The 12,678-nt window shown below is 36.3% G+C and overlaps 1 long non-coding RNA gene across 1 annotated transcript; it reads left to right on the forward strand.

The window, feature by feature from the left end:
• The first annotated feature begins 3,531 nt into the window (after nt 1-3,531).
• Nucleotides 3,532-6,886, forward strand: LOC148212200 (uncharacterized). The gene is made up of 2 exons (XR_015789835.1): nt 3,532-5,039; nt 6,380-6,886. It is a non-coding gene; the product is annotated as an uncharacterized LOC148212200 (long non-coding RNA).
• The last annotated feature ends 5,792 nt before the right edge of the window (nt 6,887-12,678 follow it).

Here is a 12,678-nt window from a genome sequence, read left to right on the forward strand (position 1 = left end):
GCGTCTTCCAATGCGTTTTGGTGGTTCCAACCGATGCATACGTGTAGAAGAAGTGTTCCACTATCAGTTTGAGCACGATTCAGTCAGTCAAAGGAGTTGGAAATGGGTGATCCACCAGCGTTTTAGGACCTACCTAACCAATTCTGCACAGCTATAAATTCCAGCAGCTTCTCCACCAAATTCATCAAGCCTTGCTTCCTTCTCTTGATCATTCTTAGTGTTTCTTTGTTGCTTTCTAAGTACTTTTGAGTTGCTTTCATTAGTTGCTTTTAGTTTTTAAATCCCGAGCACTTTACATTCCTTTATTGAGCTTTGTTTTGTTTCCGTTGTTACTTAGTTATTTTCTACCTGTTCAAATTTATAAAAATCCAGCACTTAGCTTATCTTTACTTTGCCTTTACTTTATTTTTAGTTAAGAGAATTATGTTTTTGGAGGAAAGAGCACGTGACAAGCCCCCTTGCTTGAAAGAGAAGGGCGAAGCTTTCAATCCCGAGCAAAACTCTCCGTTAGTTAACTTTTGTTTTTCACACATGCATTTCAATTTCAACTATTTTACTTACTGTATTTTCTTCAATATGTCTTTCTAAATTCCCGTCTCTAGCCCGGTTATGGATAGTTAGACTTTTATTTCTAAAAAGAGTTGCTAAGAAGTAGTGTTTTTGCTTTCCACTCATTGCTCAACATGTTTTCCCAAAAAGTTAGGATTTAGAGAAGGCCACTGTAAGTCTTAACAAGTCAATACTGAAAAGGTTGCTTATTTGCATTGTTGAGTGGTTAAACCGAGGAGAGGAGCGCCTTAGACATAAGGGTTCCGATTAAGTAGCCTAGATATACGACCTTAACCCGAGGTTGCGACTATTTCCATCCTAAAACTAAGATATCTCTCATAATAGACATATTAGGGAATGTCTTAGGACTTTGAACTTGCTTAGACATAAGTCAAGTGAAAAGCGTAGTCGTTGGTTCCTAAAGTAAAATGCATATCGTCCTTAGCGTATTCTTGATTCTTTGTTGGCTAACTTGAAGTGATTCGGGCTAGGTTTTACCATTATAAGACCAAATCCCAAATCCAAAACCATTATTTGTAACCACTTCCCATTTTACAAGAATCACTCATTTCAACGTTCACTATTCATTAAAACTTTAGAGTTTGGAAATTACTTAGAAGTCCTTGAGGGTCGATACTTGGATACTCCATCCATTTTATATTACTCTAACAGGTGTGCGCTTCATCTATAGAATTGTTACCACATTTAGTGCGTGCGTTCAGCATAACCTCAGTCACTAGTCGTTCGGTTGACTGTTGCAATATCAAGGAAACCGACCGACCAACCGACTTATTTTAAAAAAATCCAAAATTTATTCCGGGAGAAAGACCTATTCTCCCAAAAAAGATAAGGAGAGTATAAATGATAACTTTAATGAAAAAAAGAAAAAAGAAAGATGTAAGAGCAAGGAGAAGAAACGAGAGAAAGATGAAGTAGAAGAACAAAAAAGAGAGGGAAAGAAAGGGAGAAACAAGAAAGGGAGAGAAAATTTAAAAGAAAAAGAAGGGGTGGCTAATAGAAAGCCACGTGTGTAGAAATGTGGAAAAATGTAAAAGAAAAAAAAATATGTTTCACATAATTCACATGAATTATATATATAATATTTAATTTATATATTTTTTATTTACTATTATATTTTACTTTTTTACTACTTTTTCACATGATTCACATGAATTTATATATAATATATATTTTTTATTTATTATTATATTTCACACGTTAGTGGCCATTCCTTCTTATCCTCATTTCTCTCTCTTTCTTATCCCATTCTTTCTTCTCTTTTCGTTTTCTCTCTCCACCTTTCTTCTTTTTCTTCTGGTGTTCTTCCTCTCTATCCTTTATTCTCTTTCTTCCTTCGTTCTTCCTCTCTACCATTTCTTTTCTTTCTTTCTTTCGTCGATCTTCCGTGCATTTCAGGCTTTTAGTTTCGAATTTAGTACTCTTAAAAACCGACCAAATCGATCGACCGAACAATCAATTAAACGGTCGGTTTGTATAGAGACGTTAAAAAAAATTCCAATCGGCCTAAACCAACTAAGTCGATTTTCGGAGTCAGGGTCGGCCAAAAACCGACCCCGACAGACCGATGTTCACTCCTATTGTCATGTAACCAGGATAGTACCGGGTATATATTTGATATACCATCGATATACAAGCAGATAATGTCCCGGGAATAACCTTATGAGTCTATAGTAATATATGGATAAGGCTGGGTACCTTATCCTGGCAACACTATGGATACAGACCACTATGTAAATATTACAGACTACTTGATCCAGGTCGTTCGTGTAGAGACATGCGAGTGGGAGTATCCTATATAATGAGTTTGTATAAGACGGAACCACGAAATAGTCAATCTTTAAATGTAACGTTGTTGACTAACATATTGCTATTTCATAGGATGACCAAGCAACTCGTTCTCAATCCTTAGTGAGTTATGGACTCCTGCCCGTGAGAGCTCATTCTTTGATCTGTATGGGTGACAGTGACCTGAGTCGCCTACTCAACATTCCCACCATTGTGTGGACGCGATCGAGTGGGGAGCTGTGAACATAACTAAATAAGATGGAATTCACTCCTCCCTGACCTTAGGAGAGTAGATGAGTGTTCTCTTAAATCCTGACTCCGGGACTTGAACAAGGAGTCTCACCCTCTCACTGGCCTAAAAGGGACTTCCAGTTATTGGTTGGACCATAACCGGGTTGTTCATTAGAGGAGCAGTGGTATTTAAAAAGTAAGATGTAACATAGGAGTAAAACGGTAATTTGACCCATTTGTTGTTACGAACGCTCGTAAAGGATTGACTTGCCATTAATGGTCGATATCCATGGACACTGAAATATTCTATTGTGAGAAGAGTTCGGCTGCGAGTTTTTAGTGGAGGAACCTGTAGTTAAAAGATGTTGATGAAAGTGGTTAATGAGTTTAACCAATTAATCTCGTAACTTTTGAGCTTGTGATCTATATGTCCATTAGATCCCCTTGCTAGCTCGTAAAGGGTAATTAAGAACATTAAACCTTTGAAGGAATTTGAATGGTTCAAATTTAATTAAAGAGATTTTGAGTTAATTGTGTATGACACAATTTAATATAATGTAGAATAATACATTATAAAACTAAATATTATGAGAAAGAATAATGTGAATATGATTCACATTAAACTATAAATTAAAGTTTAATGTGAATTAAATTCATATTAAATACTATAGATTAAAGTAGATTCATATTAAATACTAGGAAGGAAATGAATATTTGAATATGATTAAAATATTAATTGATTTAATTAAATTATGTTTATTTAATTAATTAATTATTAATTAAATTAAAATAGTTTTAATTTAATTATTTATTTAATTAAATATAATTTATTAAATTAAAATGGTTTTAATTTAATTAATTAAATATATTTTTATTGGGTTAATTATGTTAAATTGACATAATTAACCCAACTCACCACTCCCGAACATTTTTGCTGGGAAGTAATGAGGTGGAGAGTGGGAGGTTACTCCTTCTCTCACTTCTCCCTCATTTTATTAAAAACACAAGTATGATAGTGTGTTTTGGGTTGTTGATTTTCCCTGTAAATCATATCATTCTCTCTCTCAATTTCAAATAATATTTCCTATATTTTTCCCTTTCTTCCAAGTAGAAAGGATCCCACAATCCGAGTTCTTATCCTTGAGACATAGCAAGGCAACGTGGTGGTTGTGTCCAACATTTGGTTGTTCGGGTTCATTTGTTCGTCCCAAAAACAAGTTCCATGCTCGAGGAAGAAAATTTGCCAACGTCTTTAAACGTAAGTTGTTTTCTTTCTCTCAAGAGGCTTAAGCTCCTTTTTGATAGAACGGTTATGTTTTTCTTGAAATCCGACATCGTTTCATTTCTAATCCGAATTGAATCACAAGCGATCAATCGCTTCCACTGGGTATTCGATCCCTTCAGTGTTGTCACCTGAAACACAAAGGAAGAGGAAGACCTCTCCTCAGTCAGTTGCTGATAAAGGAAAGAAGGCCAAAGGAGGATCTGGCAAAGAGAATCAAAATGAAACTATTGCCAATACTAACAAAAGGGAAGATTGGCAAAAGGAGGTTGCCAAAGAGAAGTAGAGAGAGGAAGAAAAGGTTGCTTCAAAGGTAGTACAGTATGATTGATTCGTCGATGCTGCAGCACTGAAGCGTTATGAGGCGCTCAAAAATCTCCATCTACTAGGAGAGCGAGGTTTCCCTGCTAACGCACTTCAACCAGATTTTGTGTCCATCATAATACAGAAGCATCAATGGCACACATTATGTGCCAAGCCTAGACAGCAGTGATTCAGCTTGTGCAAGAATTTTACTCAAATCTATACCCACAGTGCCTTGCTTGTGTGATGGTAAAAGGTAGGAAGGTTTGTTAGAATGCATAAACGATTAACGAGGTATACAACCTTCTTAATCTCACGCATGTAACCTTTAATGAGATGATGGCCGCTTCATCTGAGTAGTTAAACAAGGTGTTGTAGTGGAGTAGAAGGGTTGCAATGACATCTATCTACACGTGGAGCCCGGACGTTCGTGCCAGCATACTTAAAGCCAGAAGCAAATGTTTGGCACCATCTCCTAAATAGTAAGCTAACGCCAACAACCCTTGATGCATCAATCATGAAGGAGAGGGTTTTGCTTCTGTTCTGCATAATGGGAGGACTCAACATTGACGGATACTGGTGTGGAAAAGCGCAAGCAGGGAAACTTGTTTTCCCCTAACCGCATTACAAAGATGTGTTGTCTTGTAGAAGTTGAATTGGAAGAGGCTGACCAAGTCTTCACGGATAAAAGAGTTATTAATGATGCTGCTATTGAACGCTTGAAGGTGGTTGACCATAACAAGAGGGGAGGAAATATTGTTTTCGCCATTAACGAGGTAACAACCAACTAGGCAGCAATGCTCAAACAGCTCCATTCAATTACAGAAATGCTCAATACTATGGAGCAGCGACAACATACATACCTGAGGTACGCCAAAGAGAGTGATGTTGTGATCAGAAAAGCATGGATGAGAAACTTCTATCACCCCTTATGCGTATTTATTTCTGTTTTTTTTTTAAGTGTTTTGATGACATATTTTAGGGTAGTTGTTTAGAATTTAATTTCAGTCAGCTAGTAGTTTTGCATTTTCTAGGGTAGTTACTTTTGTTTCTCAGCTGCACTTCGTGTAATCCCATGCTTAGTAATGAAAAGCCAGTTTGAGAATGAATTTGTCTAGAAAAGAATGGTTAGCTAGGCATGCTGATTTCGGTAAACTATTGTCTATGATGACTAGTCTGTGAAAATTTACAAGATTGCTATTCTTGCTATAGTTAGAAAGGAAATAGCCAACTCTTGCCCTTTTACTTAGGTGCTTTTAAATAGGATAGGTTTATTTTGCTAGTATCCCCTGGCAGTATTAGAAAGCTACCTTAGCATAATTTCAAGGGTTGTGTATCCCTCTCCCAACGGCCAGCCAGCTAATGACCTTAGCAATTTTTTTTTTAAGAAATCATATACCCTCCTAGAGACAATTAAGATAGGAAGCACTACCTACACCATTCTTGTTTATCCTATCTTGGCCTTAAGTTTGAGGGAGCCTTGTCCTATCTATCCACTAGTAACTTTTTACGTATTAAAGACAATGCTTCATTTTACGTTTGGGGTGGGAGCTTTTTATGTTACAGTAGCATTCATTCCTATATTCTCTTTGTAACTACAGACCTTTGTAAAGCTATGAATATTTTTTGGCCATATGATTCAACTCTCTTTAAAAAGAAAATCATGATTCTAAAAAGAGCTACAGAGTCAAGAATGGCTAGTAGCCCATAGCTGTTAGCTAAGTCAGTTGCGAGTTAGCAAAATAGGAGAGTGGAAATTAGTTTAAGAAATGAAGTTGAGGGAATTTTTAAAGGCTGCTAAGGGTGAGGGTGGAATGAAGTGGTCAGATGTGAATAACACACCTTAGTATTAGTGCAAGAGTTATTTGATTCTCTTCTCGCTTGATGTTTGAGAACTATTTAGTTGCAGTAATGAATCATAGGCATTTGGTGAAGTTATTGGCCTGTGTTGTTTTTCCATTCTAGGGAGTGAAGAAGTAAGATTAGCATTATTTGAGGATAAGCAATAGTTCAAGCTTGAGGGTGTGATAACTCAAGAGAGAGTTATTTGTGTAAGAAATTTCACATAAATTAGCTAAGGATAGTCGCACCAATACTCATTTTGTCCTAGTTTTGTGCAAGTATGTTTAACATGTAAGAGTAGCCTTCAAATGATAGTGATTGCTAAGATTCATGTGGTATATCCTAACTTTGAATGTTTTGGTGTAGCATTGTTAATACTGCAACATCGAAATCAAAAGGGCAGAAAAAGACAGAGCTAAAAGCGACAAATCTTTACCCAAGGAATTACTGCAGTAAAATGGAGCAACACTTGGAATTTTGAGCTGGGGCCCACTTTATCCATCTGGTCGCCCTAAAATCGAGGAAGGGTATATATACAACCATTTAAGGTTGTCTCCAAACATTCATACACATCATATCATTTTCCCACTCCCAAAAATTTTTCAAAAAAAAATTCGAAGAAGGCAAGGAGAAGAAGAAAAGAAGTCCCAAGGAGAGCTGAAGAAGAAGAAACCAGAGCTGCTATCCTTCTGCTCTCCATCATTTTCTTCTTGTTTTTATTTAGTAAAGAGTTTATTGGTTATTCCTCTTCCCTTTTATTTTATGGCATTGCGTAACTAAACTCATTTATCCGGGGACAATGTTGTGAACTGATTTTGGGCTTTAAACTTTGCTTGGGTTATTAATGGTGATGCATACTGAGTTGAAGTTGTATATTATTGTTTGATTTTCAACGTGCTTGATCAACATATTGGGATACCTCTTTATTAACCCTTGGAAAATTGTAATAAGGAGTGTTTAACTTTAACTCATGCTAGATCTACTTGTGTTTAGAGTGTGGGTACTTAGGAATGAGGCTCATCCAGTAAGGCTATAAACTAAATAGATAGGTTGATATTCTGAGTTAAAACTTAAGATAGCAGAAAAATCTGGGAATGGGAAATCTGGGAAGATCCCATGTCTGTTTAACGTATGTTAACAACCTTAATGCTGGAGCATTGTTTATGTGAGTGCAAAAGAAGTCACATAAACTCTTCCCCCTTACCCTTTTTACATTAGTAATTAACCTTTTATGTTCATCTCCCTAAAAATCAGCAAACCTTGCTTGTTTCATCACATCTAATTTCGTTTAAATTTCATAAACTTTGTTAAATAATTATTAGTTTGTAAGCTTGTTTTGTATTCTTAAGTATTAAGTATTATTGAAGTGTTTAGTTCTCAGTCATTGTGGTTCGGTCTTTTATTACTTGTTATGCGACTATGTATACTTGCACAAAAAGGGGCTTCGCAATCGTTCAACACCACCTGCACGCCCCATGCTGCATATCGCCCACGCCGCCCACACATGCCCACACACCTATGCCCCATGCCGCCTGCGGGCGCCCAACTCTTGGCACAAAACTTGTTTGCCACAAACTTCTCACATCTAAGGAATATATTTCCTTTTATTTTCCTTGGGTTTATTTTGTTTTTATCGAATAAGAATTAAAGAATAATTTGCCTTGCTTAATTTGCAAGTTGACGATTTTAGGAATATTTTAGCATTATTTTATTTTTCCTTGAGATTTTAGGATTTATTTTATTTTGCAAAATCTTTTCTTGTGGTTTGGCCTATAAATAGACGTTCCTTCTTGTAGTTTTAAAAAGATTATGATAAATAAAAATTGACTTGAAAATTTTCTCCCAAAATCTTGCCTTTATGCACCCAACCCCCCAGTGAGTGTTTTATCTGCTTTTAGTATTTGACTGCAAAGATAATCCATCTAACCTTTTTTCTTTCGGGTTGAACCAACTATATGATTTGGATTCAAGTTGGTAGAGGTTCGAGAAGTTCACACTCTTGGGATGTCGTGTATCAGAGCCCATGGAGAAGAGGCTTGTGTCGTTGGTCCAGTCCATATCGCACGGGAGATGCGTCGTCGTCACTGAATTTAGTTGTGCCACCATCATTCGTTGCTCGTGGGTCTCGGTGTACATGGATGAGTTGCACTGCTGCTCACTTGTGTCAGAATGTGCCATCACATGAAAGTTGATTTTTTAATCTGAATTTTAGAGAGAGGTTCTGAAATTTTGAGAAAGGGATTCTGAATGTTACTGTCTGTATTAGACTTTCATATGAACCCCTAGAGAAGAAAAGATAAGAGGAAAAAAACCGAAGAAGACCCGACCCGATTCGAGTCTAAACAAAACATCTTTGGATTGGTTTGGGTTTGTCCGAAAGTCGACCCGATCCGACCCAGTTATACATTATTATTTAAGGCATATTTGGAAGTGATTTTTTTAGGCCGTGGAGATTTGAACCCACTATCTTTGCTAGAGATAAATACTTTTTCTTTTTTAGAAAATAAACTGATATATTAATAAAAGCAGTACGAGTCGTTAACTTAGAAACCAATAAACCATTGAGGAACTACAAGTCCGCACTTACTTACTCTTCTGACGCCTTCCGAGCAAGCACATGAGCCAATTTATTCCCTTGGCGCTTGATTTTGTGGACGGAAACCACCGCATTCTCCTCCATAAGAGTGCGGATTTCATCACTAAGCCAACAAATTTTCGTAAGATTGGTATCTCCTTGATTTATAAGGCACTCCACATCTACAGATAGACACCTTAATAAACTAAACTATGCACAGTAATTTTGGAAAAAAAAAATTAATTACAATTAATTTTGATTAATATTTTGTTTGAATTGATTTGATCACCTCAAAAAAATAACCAACCAAGTACCCACTAATAGTAAACAAATTATTAATCAAAAAAAGAAAAATAGTAAATAAATTATTTTAAAATGATTTTAGACTTTTCTAAAATTAATTTTATCAATTTGCCCCACATCATTCCTTAAAAAAAAGTTATTTTGACAATGATAAAAGTAACTTTAGTCATGTCAAAATAATGATTCTCAAACATGTCACAAATTCAAGGCTTCCAGTGAAAATGAAAAATGGAAAATGGAAAATGTATTCTTAGAAAACCAAAAAAGACAGAAAAGTGGAGAAAGAACATAACTTCAACCTTCACGGGATCAAAAAACGACGGCTGCGCATCTGGGGGTGGTGGCCCGGCCATAGCAATATCATTATCTATTTATTTATTTTTAAGGGAAAAAAAAATAAAACTAAACTAAAAACGAGTAAAACAAAAGTGGGCCCAGTAGAACGAAAACTACGGAAAATGAAAGGGTGTCGTATGCGGTGTGCGAGTTTTGGATGAATCAGGACCGTCCGATGACGTCCGTGTGATTCCTGATACGGTTTTCAATGGAATGCATTTTTTTATATTCCCCGTCGTCCGGTCCGGGTGGGGCCCACGACAATGCCATAAGTGAGCCGGTCCATGTGATCCGCCGCCAATACAGCTCACCAAGCCGGTCTCTAATGGACAGATTTTGCCCGAAGCTGGGGAAACTGAATTCTACAAACTCACTCCTATCAAGTTTCAACTTCTGACTTCATAGATAATACTAGTTAGTATCGCGTGTATTATGTGTATTTTTAAATATCTTAATATAATTGTTACCTATTATACTAAGATATAATTCGAAGGACGCTGATGAACTTACAAGTTCACTAAGAGAGACGTAAATGTGGTTGTTCACTTTATGACGTAAAGGGTGTTGATGCATCAAGAACAGACCGTTTGGATAGAGGAATAGTCGACGGAGGTCTCGGTAGCTTTAGCTTTTGAGTGTCCAGATCTTTTGATGTAATTTGCTTTACTGCTTTCTTTAAAAAAAAAATAATAATAATAATAATTTAATATAAAAAGTAATAGAATATACAATAATTTTAAAATACTACTAATCATTAATTTTTTAAATAAAATATATTATTATTTATTAAAATTTTGTTTGTAAAAAAAGAAACAATATTACAACTAAAATAAAATAAAATAAGAAGTATGAAAAAATATGAATGTACATAATATTAAATAAGTAATGTTGTTATTAATTTTTAATTAAAATTGTTTTCATAAATTTAAAGGAGATATAATAAATTAAATCCAATTATGCAACTAAAAATTTAAATAATTTATTAGATAGGCAAAATTAGAATCAAATATTAAATGAGAGGCAATAAAATTTTATTCCATTGAAAAAATTTATATTTTCTAGTCAAGGATAAATGTAAATGATATCACACATTTTAAATATAAAAATAATTAAAAAAAAATACAATCTCTACACATTGCCACAATTATTAAGAACTTTCTTTGAAAACTAAATACTAATCCAATATAATTTTAGAGCCGCAGCTATTAGAAAATTTAACATTGAAAGGTATAGTTAATTTTTAAAGATAAAATTTTGTATTTTGTAGTTAAAAAAAAAAACAATGTTTTGGTTTTTGAAAAATAAAATAAAACAATACAAAAATGTGCATAACAACACCAAGAAAAAAACACAAAAACAAAAACAAAATAGTAAAGGAAAATGAAACTAAATAAAACCTTTATCTTAGAGTTATGGTGGAGAATTTTTGACCTCTGATCCTCCTCGCGTTTTACCTTTAATATTTTTTAATGTTTATTTTATTCTCACAATATATTAATTATTAATTTCAATAATTATTTTTTTTAGAAGATTTTTAAAGTGGGAAATCCTTCAACTTATACAAAGGAAAACCCATCATCATATCTCTTACCATAATTATTTCGATGTAGAGTTCATTGGAACCAAACAATTCTTTTTCGTTGCCAAATTTTGATGGAAACACAAAAAAAAAAACCTGTGACGTTCTTTTATCTTGGTTCCAGTTTTTTCTCTCTGCAAGGGAGGGTATTTGCTTGAGCGGTTGGTGGTTCTAATATTCCAAAGAGCTCGTTTTTTTGGGGAGTCTCCCTAATATTGAGGTGGAGCGGTTGACGGTTTTTTTAGGCTTTTCGGTGGGTTTGCTTCCTGTGCATTATCTCAGTGTTCCTCTCCTTTCGCGTCGGTTTTCTCATCTTAATTGTCAACCATTACTTGATCGGATTTATCTCGTATTCGGAGTTGGTCGGCTCGGGTACTTTCTTTTACTAGCTGATTGCAACTTATTCGGTCAGTTCTATAGAGTTTTCAGGTCTATTGGACTAGTGCGCTTATCCTTCTGGCTCGGTTATTCATGATGTGGAGTGGATTATGCGTTCTTTCTTGTGGAAGGGGTGCGAGAGCGAGCGGTCAGGTGCTAAGGTGGCTTGGGTCTGAGGTGTGTATTCCTTTGCAAGAGGGTGGTTTAGGTGTGCAGCACTTGGCCTCTTGGAATTCTGCCGCTATAATGAAGCTGTTCTGGCTTCTTTTTACGCGGGCTGGCTCGCTTTGGGTGGCTTGGGTGGAGGCTTATATTCTTCGAGGGTATTATATTTGGACTATCCGTGCTTCGCCTTGATTTTCTTGGTGTTGGCGAGATATTCTTTCTCTCCGGGATGTTTTTCGGCCTCTGATTCGGTATGCCATTGGAGATGGTCAGTGTTGTATTGTGTGGCATGATGCTTGGCTTCCGAGGGTCCGATTTATCCGAAGTTTTGTGATCAGATTATCTGTGATACTACGAGCTTGTCCCGGACAAAGGTTGCTTATTTTCTGTTTCCTGATAGTCCGGGGCGCTGGCCTCGGGGGTTGGCTGATCTTTGGCAATTGACCTATGAGATTTCATCTGTGCAGGTTTTAGTTGAGGGGTTGATGTGCCCATTTAGATTCTGGGGCCATCAGGTGTCGAGCGCGTGGGGTGTGTTGCGGCCGACCCAAATGCCTCATGTTTCGTGGTTTTCTTTGCTTTGGTTTGGTGGGAACATTCCGAAGCATTCTTTCATTGCTTGGTTGGCGGTGCGTGATCGGCTTGATACGATGGATCGCTTGTGTCTTTGGGATTGTTTCGTTCCTGCTTCCTGTGTGTTTTGTGCTAGCTTGAAATCCCAGGATCATCTGTTTTTTGAGTGTCCTTTTAGTTAGAAGGTTTGGTTTGGCATGATTACTTGGGCTAGTTCTTCTTACCGGATTTCATATTGGTCTACTGAGCTTACTTGGGTTTGTCATATTAGTGCGGGAAGTCTGCTCGTCGTCGTGTGTGGCACCTGAGCATTGACTTCGGTTGTTTCCTTTATCTGGAGGGAGCATAATGCTAGAGTTCATGTGGGTCGGGTGGACCGATCGCCTTCTGTCCTCTTGCGCGCATTGAGAGTGGAGGTCTATTATCGTTGTACTACTTGGCCTCGTAGTTGTTGTTTGAATTCCGATCCTATGTTTATCTCCGCCTGAGATTTGTTTTCTCGATTTCCTTTTCTTGGTTTACTTTTCTTTCTTCTTGTCTTGTGTTTGCCCTTTGGGTGTTGTGACTTGATCTGGAGACGTGAGATCTTCATCCTTTTGTTTAATATATTTACCTTTGAAAAAAATAGAGAGGGTATTTGACCTCGTTGATTTACTTGAACATACACATTAAAATTAGGAAAGAAAGTCATTTTTTAAAATAAATCAAATGTGCATGTTGTATTTATATACGAGAAACAAATGTCTAAACAAGAGT

This window comes from Momordica charantia (genome assembly GCF_013281855.1).
Source record: "Momordica charantia cultivar OHB3-1 chromosome 3 unlocalized genomic scaffold, Mcharantia_2.0 BLBB01000003.1, whole genome shotgun sequence".
NCBI lineage: Eukaryota > Viridiplantae > Streptophyta > Magnoliopsida > Cucurbitales > Cucurbitaceae > Momordica > Momordica charantia.